Here is a 13281-nt window from a genome sequence, read left to right as displayed (position 1 = left end):
TTGTCTCCTTAGCTTTATTAAAATCCTTAAAATTCCGTTTTATTTTTCATTATAACAAACTTGAAGCTATATTCTTTAACCTTTTCCTGTCGATGTAATCGCTTTACGGGTCAAATCCAGTGTCCATTAATCAAAAAGTTTAGCGGGCATTTCGTACGGCAGGCACAGGCGGGAAGGCACCCGGGCCGACATGAACGCACTGAGGTCCAAATTGTGACCCTATCTGGCTAAAAATATCCTTAGAAAAATCTCGAAAGGCTAGTATAATTTTTTTTATTATTTTGTTCAGCGAAATTTCTAATCTTTTAAAACTATCGGCTATACAGCAAACACATGAGTACGACGCGGCCTGCGTACTGAAACACGAAGGAGCGTAATCGCAATGTTTCCGTTTTTAAATACGCCGTGATTATTTTAAAACATAAGTTATGATACCTGACTATCCTTTTACCGAGATGTTCACATCAATATCATATTTTTGGCCAACTGATGTTGGGATTCGGACGTTTGCATGTTGGCGTTCATCGAGCGTTTACTGGTCCCGGACAAGTTGGTAGGGTTTATGAGTGGTCCGCGCCATCTGCACCCGGACACTTAATGACCGCTACTCTTCCCGGTGTGTGAAATATAACAGACTTTTTCTTCCGGTCTTATTTCCTGCGCAAAAATACTTTTAACGAGGCTTATGCATTATGCAATCGCTTCTCTGCTAATTCTCATTGTTAAAATTCCGACAGTTAAGCGCATTACCTCTTGTTATAACAGCAGTTGAAATTTTCCCGAACTAACATAAGTACCTAGGGAGAAAGAGATGGTTTGGATTTCGACTCAGTTTTAAAAGCATCGAAAACTCGTGTTCATTAAATTACTGGAAATCTAAAAGTTGAAGTACCTGACGGATAAACAATGATTTTAGAGAGCTTTCTGTAAAGACAGTAAATTCGTTCCGAACCTCAAAAAGTTTCTACTGATACGCACATACAAATGAAATTAGTGTTCGATTTTTCTTTTCCTGCGTGATGGGTTTTGTTTATTAGGCTAGGTTAAGTTCATTAATTTCAGAGCCGAGCTGCTCAAACTCCCGACTTCAAAAATACTATATTCGGTTGTGTATCTGTAACTCAGGTTCAATGAAGTCTAGACATTCAAAATTGGAACTAGTTGTGTGAAAAATAAAGATAAGATGGTACGTACCTGTAATTATACAATATTTTAAAAGAAAATTATAATAAATTTTCTTTTTCAAAATTGGAATTATAATATCCCAAGAATTTTTACGGACCTACTTATTAGTATCTTATAAATAAATTAAAAAAACTAGTTAGAAGAAAATAAAGTTTATAAAAAACTATTTGTTTTATTAGATAATTTATTCATTAAAATTAATGTATAGTATATATGCGGCAACTTGCACAGTGGAAGATACTTTCAGTATCGCCCTGGTGTAAGACAACCATTCAGAATTGCCACTTTGCTTACAATAGCTTTGGCCGTATATGGTGATCAGATATGAATAGTCAGATACTTCCCCACCTTCCTCTTTCCCATATCCTTCCCCACCCCACTACCTTTAGCCTCACAACACATCCCAAATGGGGATGCCATAGACTCACTGGCTCCAGACGGTTGGGAGCAGTTGAGAATCTTGTGCGGTTTCGTATTAAAAAAGTCAACACGTGAAGACCATGAACAATGCAATGTAAAAGAATCATTTTTGGTATTTTCCGCGGTGGGACTTATGTCACAATTATATATGGAAATACACAAAATAATAATAAAAATTAAAATGGAAACATGCCGACAAGAACGAAAAATCAGAATGAGTATTTCCATTTGTTTATTATTATAAACATGAAGCACTTGTTCTCAGTATCCCGGAATAAAACACAATTATTTGGGCCCCTTCTGAACACAGAATAACCAACAATCCTCCATAGGTCACCCACTACATTCTAGAAAATAATTGAACGAATGCGAAAGAGGTTTACGCGTCACCTGTATTTGAGGAAATAAACTATTCATTCCTATATCCATTCTTGTTCTTAACAGGAATGCTTGATTTGAACACCTTAGAAGAACGCTGAAAAGTATTTTAAAATAAACATTTTTTTCTAAATTAATATCTGAAACTATTCTTAATCGACCCATTATTTAAAGAAGTTAACTTATACGTGCTAACCAGTAGTATATGTTGTAGAAGATGTATGTAATTTTGTGCTCTGAAAGTGAGGACTTCTGCCTATCAGATCGCGCCAATCAACGGGACGCGGACGGCTCAACGATGCTGCATTGATCATTGGCATTTTTAACGTCACCAACCTACAGTTTAGCAACTTTCTTTTGACGCATGTCACAAAATGATAAAACTGCCCCCATGATATTTTGTATTTATACTTTGCTCTATTTCTAATCAACATTTCAATATTATATAACACAATATTGTCACATCTTGCATATTCATTCATAGTGTTATTTATTATGTTTAAATATTCAAACTTCAACATTATTTTCTTTTTACCATATCTCATTTCTGTGTTATAAATTTGTAAAATATAGTGTATAACCGATTTATAGCGACAAGGAAAAAAAATAAACGTTTATTGCTCATTGACAGCAGTTGTCAAAAATTACACAACTAGAAAACCATTTATATTTCTTTTTAAATTATAATAATTTTCCGGTGATTTTTAATAATTAAATGTGGACACTTTTATGATTTAATCTTTGGATTTCTGTAAAAAGAGGTTTTGAGTCTGAGAGCTTTCTTTGAATCGCATTTTCATTTTTTTCATTATGAAATTGTCTTTACACGGTCGGTGTTTAAAATTTAATTGTCACATTTAATTGATAAAACCCGTCCTAATTCGTAAGAGATTTCGATACTTCAATATTTATAATAGAATTTGAATATTGTTTTGAGTTGGAGTTCCTAATGCCATAAAAATACATCTACAATGTAAATTAAAAATGGCAAATCGACAGTATTTTTCCACCGAATACCAAAGTTAAGCATCAAAGAGTTTCTTGTAGCTGAAACTTTTTTTTACCGATTGAGATGAAACATTTCGTTTATTTGGGAATTCTCGCGATCATCAAAGTGTGATTGCGTTATTTGAAATATGGTTGCAATTTAAAATATAGATTATTTGATTTTCTTTCAAAGGCAATCTGCGGTTTACAATTAAAATGTGCTTCAGCGATGGCATCAAGTTAAAATATAATTATCTTTATTATATAAAAGTTAAGCTTATTTCATGAACGTTTCGAAAAACTGGTATATAATTAGAAACCATACTTTTTGCAAATAGTTTTCTGGTTATAAAATCAAATGTATTGGAACTTTCATTATTTTTTTTGCATATTTTGTTAAGCTACTGTGGAAAATTTCACATTGCCGATGAAAAGAATGCGTCATTAAAATCATTCAAAAACATAGGAACTTTCTTGGGATATTAATAATAACAGTTTTGAAGACTAAGCGATATATGCGAATTTTATAGTTTTATTAATCGCTAAAATTCAGCAAGGAAAAATCTAGATTCCACTGAAATATTTCATTGTAACCCTATTTTACTGACTTATTGGCAATTTTGTTGGGTGTTGGCAATCGATATATTGGTAGCATCTTGTAGATAATTTATATTGATAGTAGGTTGGTAATTTTATCCAACCTTTAAGGTATTTAGAAACATGAAATTTTTTCCTTATTTGATATATTTAGTATGGAATCGCAAATTTTCCACTTGACATTCAAAAATAGAAAGAAAATTGAATTTGTTTGAATTTATCCATCAATTAGAAAAAAACTATCTTTAGAAAAACTTGTTAGCAAACTAAGATATTTATCTTATTTTTAAACGTTCAAATAACGTGGTTGATATCAAATAATGAAATAGAAATAGCATACATTGATGCATTCATTACTACATAATGGAATTAATTGGCTGGGAGGAGTATTTACTATATTCACATTTAGCTACTAGAAACATCTCAAAAATAATACTTAAATCATAAAATTGCATAAAAATATTATTACACACTCCTCCAGTATTTATTTCAAGAAGCTGATTTCTTAGATATAGGTATAAATTTATGCCTTCAGTGCCTAAAATATATATTTTCCCAAAATATAAAGTTTATAAAAAATGGTCGCTTTAGCAACAAAACAAAATAATGCATTTGAGGTACCTCTCTGCAAAAGCAAATTTGCGCAGAGACGTGCTTTTTTCATTTATCGGAAAATTCACTTTATAAGTCTATAGAGTTTAAGTTTAAAAACATAACGACATACATAATATATGTATATATGTGATATTATATAAGCGTGGATTAAAACCAATGGCACTTATCTGATCATACGTATTTTGTATTGGATTTATGGAAATAAGGATTTTATTTTTTAAATTTTATATAATATATGTATGGGTGAGTGGTGGCAAAATGTATATATGTGTGTATAAATGTTTGTTTTCATTTATAAATACATTAAAATAATTTTTTATTTATTATTTTTTTCATACATGAAACATATGTTTTGTGGTGTTACACATTGGTTTTTACTGAGTTATTGAATTATTATTTTTTTTATTTACACTTTTTCTCAATATTATGTTTGTTTTTTTCTTACGCCCGCCTTCCAATTGGGGATGCGAGTATGGGAATAGCCGCCCCAGGAATCATTGATTGGGTAACCAAAACCTCTGCTACAGGACACTCCAAGTTGTTCGCTACGTATGATGACTTAGTAGGGGTGTCCGGGTTCATGCGGTGAGGATTGTCTAAGTCTTAACATGGATGCATCTGCCCACCTGCTATAAGGCCGGATGGATTTGGTGAGACAGGTTGAAGGAGATCTTTTTACCTATCCAGTAGAGCTCTCTCAACCCATTGCCTTGCGCCACAGTGAGAGGGATGAGACACACTGACCCTTAGATTCCTACACAACCCTCATATATTTTTACTTCCCAGATTTCTCCTATGTAGAGATAATGTAAAAAAAATATAACAACAAAAAATAAATTGAAACTATCTGTGCTAAGTGCTATCTCGTATATCTATATAAAGATAATTTATATTCATTTTCGTTATACTTTAGAACCAAATAAGCGTTTGTGCTAGTAACAAACGCAAATTCAAATACACTCCAATGTTGGAAAATGTCAAATGGTTGAAAAAATTATTTAATGAAGGCACCAACATATCAAAGAAGAAATCAACATCCTATCTTAATATAAAAAAATCACGTGTCACTGTGTTCGTACACGCTAATCTCCGAAATTGACCAACTAATTTCATAAAATTTTGTGAATGTTTATGTTAGGCTCCAGCTTGAAATACAGGATACTTTTGGACCCAAAAGGTGGCGCTTTTTTGTCGCAATATTTTTTTTCATATTTCTCATGCAAAAATACATGCAACCACAAATTTCAACTTTCCTATTTAGAAAGCGGCCTGTGGCAGGACATCGTTTTATATTGTAAAATGCATTCCAAATCGTTGAGTTATATTCTAAATTGTTTCTAATCGAAATATTTAAAAATTGATCCTGCGTATATTTGTGCTCGCAAAACGTTTCAAAGTTTGTTGTTATAATGCCAGGATTTTTTAGAGATATTTTAATAGTAGAAGAAGTTGTGGACGCTCAAGGAATACTTATCGCAATATCTCTGCACCGTAATGAGTTATGGAGTTGAATCTCAGTCGATGCAATGTATTTTTTTAATAGAAACATTTTAGTATACACTAGTATTGGAGGAAGAATTTGCAGGTACCCGAGAAAGACAATGGCAATAGCGAAGCATTGCGGGGAATCACTAGGATTATTATATAGTCACAACATTTTTATTCGCCAAAAAAATATTTGAACATTACCCAGCTTCTATATTAGGTAGTACTTTGAATTTTTTTTAAACACTTTATACAATTGGTGGGTGGCAAGCACCCGACGTACAGCTGTTACGTGGGGAAAGACGCCGAACACGGAAGCATCCCGACGCTCTTCATTGATCTCAATTAGAGCAACGTATTCGACGCCCGGACTCATCCAATTTCCAATGAATAACTGGCGTTCTAAGTCAGTTTGCATAAGTTTCGACCAATTATTATCTAGGTCACTTGAGAATAAAAGGACTGTAATTCGATTAAGTTTTTTTACGTTCGTATTTTAAAATATTACGCTTAATGCGCCCTATTCAGCGAACAAAAAATTAGGTAGTTTAAATTTTGTTTCTGCAAGCTGATGGTTGGCCTGGAATTAGTTTTTACCGAGAGATGTGTCGTTTCCATTGATTTTGAACGGGGTATTCGTACGTTTGATACATTGTGACCTATGTAAAGTGCCTTTACATATTTATTGATTATCCAAATCTAATTGGACAAACGTAGATCGATTCAGTTAGGGAACTAAAATATTTGTCCAAGAAAATGGCCTGAGATTTGCTGCATAATATAGGTACTAAATAATACTCGTTAAAATAATTATTATTTTGTACCGGGAACTTGATTCTCGACGAAGTCATTCCACTAGAGCAACGAATGGTTCGACCCACTCGTTGTTCGAGTTTGAATGACTTTTGACGTTTGGCGTATGAACCTTCGACGAGACTCGAGAATAAGGATGTCGACCAATGTAGGTATGTATTTTCGACGGCGATTGAGAGCGGCTAGATTGGAGAATTGAAGAACGCGGTTTTAGGTAAGGAATCAATTAGTAAGGTATATTTGCTTTCTATATTTTTGGTTCACTAAATGAGGGTAGCTGAATATGAAACAAATACTGTTGACTCTGCTTTTGAGAATGAAGAGTATTTTCACCGGTAACGCTTTCAAAGCGACACTTGAAAGAACACAAAGGACAATTTTGGAGGCGGATATCGGTACCATCGCCCCAGCCACCATTTATTAGAAAACAAACACCTCTGCCATGGTTCACGCCAAGTGGTTCTCTTTAGTAACTTAGTAGGGGTGTCCGGGTTCATGGTGCGAGGTTTGTTCAAATCTTTGCGTTAAATTTACATATACACCAGCTGCGTAGCGGGCCGAATCTGGGTCTTTTGACATCTCTAGCTAGACTCTCATACCTTTTTCGTTCCTTAAACTTCCTCTCCTACATTTTCTTAAAAATACCCTCATAACAGCATCTCCAAAGATGACATAGGCTCCGAGGGAAATTATTTTCCCTAACGCCCTCCGTATGGAGTTATGTACAAAATGAAAAAAATACTTATTTGGGTGACTTAACAAAATCAACAAAATAGTGTTAAATAAAATAAATTGGAAAAACAATAATGTCGGAGAAATACATTTATTTCGACTGAATTATCAACCGATAGTAGCATAACCTAATGGTATTAAATTGACAGTATTTTATGTTTAGTTATTCTTCTTTATCTATGTTCTATATTTTATCTTCTGTTATATTTAATAATGTGTAATTTACCTGCTGAAAAACTTATTTTACGTTGACTACATACTTTCAAGTTGACAGAATAAATGAATGTCAACTTGAAAGAATTTTTTCCTAGCAACTATTCACCGTAATAATAACCCGTGTGTTAGCAAAATACCGAGGATCACAGCTCAGTTGTTAGAACTATCAACCGGAGAGTGAGAGATCTCGATGTTCTAATCCAGGTTGTGGCATTTATCCCTTTTTCGTCTGTTTCCAGACGTATGTTAAGACGGCTCATTACCCTAAAAGATTCAGAATCATAACGACGTAAGTGAAGAAAGCATCTACAAAAATATGCTACGCTTGTACTCGGTGTATTGGACGGACCTACGGTTGAATTCCCCCTAGCAAATACTATAAAATAAAAAAGCGAATCTTGACGACGTAAGTTCGAATTTGCTCAGAAAATTAATTTTTCCATGAGGTATATTTTAAATTATTCTGATAAACGTTTTACTAAGATCTCAGATGTTTTTAAATGAATGTCTCGGAAAATTACTAATGAATCTTCCAGAAAATTGAAGTCTGCTGTTTACCAATAATTTTATAGTAGAAAAACGATTTATAACATTTTCGAACCATTTTACGTAAAATATTTTAATCGTTAAGTTCTGTTTTTATTATTAATAAATATTATGATTATGTCGTGATTTTATCTTGTTTGCAAGTTTAAGTGTAATTTTGATACGACACCACACTGTAACATACGTAAATATAATTATAAAATAGGCTAATATAATTTTAGTAACTGTTTTTCAACAACAGGTGATTCCGTTCATATTATTGTTAATAGGTTTATCAGACTAAGCGCTGTGAGAGCCTTTCATTTTGCACAGATTTGTAAAAATAAATATTTATGATTAAATTGAAGTCAAAACGTGTCGATTTCTTTGAAATTCCAAAAATAATAACATTTTATTATGCGACCTTTTGGCTGTGACATTGACTAAGAACGAACTAATCCCTAGCAAAAAAATTTCATAAACTTGTATTCTATTTGATTTTTAATTCAATGGCTTGTTTAAAGCCTTTTTCTAATAACGGACCAATTAATTCGATGAAACAATAATAACATAAGATCAGTGAAATTAGTAACACCAATACTTCGAAAGACATCAGAAGACGATGTTATTTTTTAAACTTTACATTGATATTATTATAACGAAGTAATTTGTAAATCCCAAAAATGTATAAATTCCAATGTAATTAGGCCTTTGAATCTAAAATCCTTTGAACGCGATAAGAAATCTTCAAAGCTGGGAGCATTCTTACGAAGGGTTTTTCTTTTAACCCTGCGAAAGCATTCACGTTCATTACCGTTCTGATATTTAAGATTTTTCTTTGTGTTGTAAAAACTGACAACTATAGAAATGTTTTTGCCAACCCAACGCAAAATATTTTATTTGACGAGAAGCATTTTCAATTTGCAAATATTTTGTTAATATGATTTACGACGGTTTTTTTCTGAGCTCAAAGAGGAATAATTTTTTTTTCTGAACTTTTTAACATTATCAGGGAATCAAATATTCAAATTTTAAAAATAATCACTGGATCACTATTTACAAAACTATCCTGTCAATTTTGTAAAATTTAATGATGTAACTTAATTTTAATATTAAAAAAGCCCTCCGAAAAACAACTTCAAATCTCTTTGTTGGTACCAGTAAAGCTATTATTCAGAATTGATATTTTTAAACTTGTTAACAAAAGTTATATCTATCAGTTAATTAATAGCATCAATAAATCATGGTATAAGATCTAACAATTAAATTCTCAATACTGAAAAAAAATGGACGTATGAAAAAAAATATCGGGAAAATGCACGAAAGTCTTCATGAAAAATCGGTTCTAAAACTATTCATACTTAGAGGAGAAGTATTTCATAAAAAATGCGAAATTCGAGGTTTAAAAAAAAGCAAATATTTTTCATCCTAAGCCCAACCTTGTTTCATTGCAATTCAAATTATTTTGATATAAATAAAGAGCTAAAAATGAACATACTAACACAGCAGTTATTCAAATAAATAGGTTCAAAGGTCAAAATTTTTGAAATTATAGAAAGCGTTCACTTGATCAACTAAATATTATAAATAACCAATTGTGTTTATTTTAAATCACTATCACTTAAATTAAGTTTTCAAATTAATAATACTTTTGTAAAAAGCATTCACTTTGTGGCGCATCATAATTTATAATAAAAACACATAAATTTGTTTTTGACCACGATAGTTTTATTTTCACTCTACCGGTTTCGGAAGATCCCCTCCTTTTAAATATTTTAGATAAAATATTCTCTAGTTTTAAATATTCTCCTGACGAAGGAAGGGATCTTCCGAAACCGGTAGAGTGAAAATAAAACTATCGTGGTCAAAAACAAATTTATGTGTTTTTATTATAATAATACTTTTATTCAAAAGTTTTCTTTTACTGAGACATTTTGTACATTTCACGTCCTCGTTTCTGTTTCGTTAATTTATGAAAGCTTTTGTTTTATAGATGTAATAAATACCGGTTTATAATATTTTATTTATTTTGCGTTATTATTTGTTACATTTTCTTTATCCATAGGTACTAATTTTTGTACTTTTATTTGTCTATTATTATTAATTTTAAATATATGTTTATCCTGGCGAATAGTAATAACAATAATATTTGGATGATGTATAGATTGTATACCGTCGTTTTTGTGAAAATCGCCTCAAGATTGCTGTACAAATATACAATATATTTCTAAAATGATCTGTCACATTTCAAACTATAGATTGGTCCATTTTTTTTTTCAATTTATGGCCAACACATGGAATAAACTGGCGATCACTAATACAAAACTAAAACCATTAGCTTCAGAACATGTCAATTATATATTGATTAAATGGTAGGACAAACAAAGTGATTTATTTTCATTAAATTTATTTTTTCATTAGAAATTCATGAAAGCATGTAAAAAAACTCCTTAAAAATTCGGTTTAATGGCTAAGGTTTTATGTGACAGTTCCCTTTTGATTAAATTTTTTCTTTCTTACAAAATTATTTACAAAATGAATAAAAACCACTTTGCGATTAAATCGACCGTTTTGAGACTCCGTTAACAGTGCTTTTTTATGCCTATTAACTATGATATTCGTGTTTATACTAGTATATAAGACACTCTAAAAATATATATGCATTTTTGTCTTTTGTAATTGTGTACTCCTCTTAATTCTCTAAACGATATTTTTAAAATGCAAACTCAGAGTAATGCGTTAATACTTAATATATTAAAAGGCACAAGTGTAGCAAGATAAACAACCAAAAATAGTAATTAATAAATATTATTACATTAAATTTGACAAATTTTAGACACTTATTTATTTCAAAATCACGCAATATCTAAAACCTAAACACTTTTTACTCTAATGCCTTATCCTACAATGAAAAACGTCTAAGAGAAAATATGAATAAAGTATCAACACATTTTAAGCTTGGTACTTATCAAAGAAAAATATAATAATTTTTTGGTATATTTCGAAAAAAAAATTGTTTTCGTCTTTAAAATGATATTCTTCCAATCTTAGGAACCAATGAGTTGTACTGGTCAATATTTACGTTTATTTTTTACACTTTCTTGTGTTTGTTTTTTTTTTGTACATTACAAGGAAGGCTTAAGAACACTCGATTTTATTATTAAATTTCCCAAAATAAGTAATAGGGATCGTTTGATCGGAATTTTTTACCGATACAACACAATTTGAAAACAAATTTGAGATGGATTCTTGAAATCAACAAGATGTAAATATATTTTTCGTTAGATTATCAAGCGGGGGTAAAATAAAAGTCGATTTGAAAAAATAATATACAGTATATATGTAATAATAGACAACAAACCAACAATTTATTGTAAGGCCTTTTGATGTAAGGTGGGACCATTTCATTGATGGTTGATTTTCAAATGGATCGCTGCAGGAATTCAAAAAAAGGTAAATCGTCTATGAAATGTTGAGGTTTTTTTGTGGCCCTCCAATAGAAACTCAGTCCTAGATGGATTCAGCTCCAGCTTGTTTGAATACATCTAATCAGTTATTGCTTCTAGAAATTTAACTATACGGATTTTGAGACTGTTGATTTCGCTTGAAGTGCAGTTAAAATAAACTTGCTGATTGTCAACTGAGCAGTGAGACAAAAGACCAAATGACTCGATTATTTTGGCAACATCATTGATTTGTAAAAATGATGGAGAGATTGGATCCAAAACGGATCCTTCGGGTACCCCTGAAGAAAGTTTTGCGAATTTTCGATATCGGAATTCAAACCAAATGCTTCTTCTAAACTATCGTTGAAACTATCTTTGTTTACCTCTTTGTATTATATTTATTTTGTTATTATACCATAATAGTGTAACATAATACACTAACTTCTTACAATTACAACAATCATTATTTTGCTGTTGGAATTTGTGATATTATGAAATGTGAGATTCAGTCACCGAGCGTGGATGTCTCTAGGGATAGAGTGATTTACAGTTTTCGGTAAGAATGTCGCTAGTCCTAGAGTTTAAAAGATAGCTTAGCAACCTGTTTCGAGGGCAGGAGGATTGGCTATTTAAGCTCATCAAGATTTGAAATAGTATTTCCGTTTTATAAATTAGACACTGTGCTTGTTGTGAATTGGAGTTTTATTTTAAAATTATTACATAACCGAATCGAGTTTTTTTTTATATCAAATCATCTTTAGCAATGCTTATGAAAATGTTTTTTATGCAAGGAATTTTTTTTTTTAAATTTAAATAAAATAAATAACTTTGTATACACCACTATTTAATCAAAAAGGATTGACATTTTTCAAAACGAAATGTTTTCTTCGTCAGGATAAAAGTATAATTAGAAATAAAAAAAATTAACAATAAATAAACAAGAAGAGACAAGTTCATACAAACAAAATTATTACAATAAGGGTGATTAAGTAGTTATTATTAATAAAAAAATACATTTAAAAGAAATTAAATTATTATGATAAAGCTAATTATTGCATTTATGCGTTTAATATTTTTACGTAAAATAAAACATATATTTTTAAAAATAAAATTAATAAAATTTAATCAAGGAGTATCGATGATGTCTCAATAAAAAATCAATAAATATATATATATATATATATATATCGCACCTCCGGTGCTAAACTGTCACTTATGCAAATAATGTAATTTTTCAGGAGAAGCGTTTGAAAATTCGACATCCTATTATGATGTATAGTTCTTCTTGTCTAAAAAATGAACTGGTAATTATTTAAACTACAACTTTAAACTTCATATCAAAGTAAAAGCAAACGTCTCACAACTTTGTAATAAAAAATAAAAACATTTTAAATTTACAACCCTCCCAGAAGTGACGTTATGGCACTAGAAAACAATTTATCAGGCAATTGTGTCATAACAATCAAAACACGATATCATACTTTTATAAAGTTTTATTAATTAAAAAATCAAAGCAGTATAACAAACTTTCTTAATTCTACATATAGAACTTTACTATTAATCAGACTTTTTAATCTCAGTCTTCTTACCATTTTACGAACGGTTTTCAGCGACGTTTCATATTAAATCAGTCATTGGTCACGTATTGTACCTATTTAAATACTATAATTACGGAATAATTTCTTTTACTTATTATTATTATTTTAATTAGCATTAATTTTGTACTAATTGGGTACTCTTAAAAAATCAAAAACCTTTAATTTATTGTTACATTCCCAAGAAAATCAGGGAGTCTTTAACACTGCGGTTTCAATAAACTTGTTTTCCTTGCAAGTGGAAATGTGACTTTATAGAATGTTAGAAGTACAAAAAATGAAATGAG

The sequence above is a fragment of the Hesperophylax consimilis genome, chromosome 4 (genome assembly GCF_061612785.1).
Source record: "Hesperophylax consimilis isolate HC1 chromosome 4, BYU_Hcon_1.0, whole genome shotgun sequence".
Classification (NCBI taxonomy): Eukaryota; Metazoa; Arthropoda; class Insecta; order Trichoptera; family Limnephilidae; genus Hesperophylax; species Hesperophylax consimilis.
Note: the sequence above shows the minus strand (reverse complement) of the source record.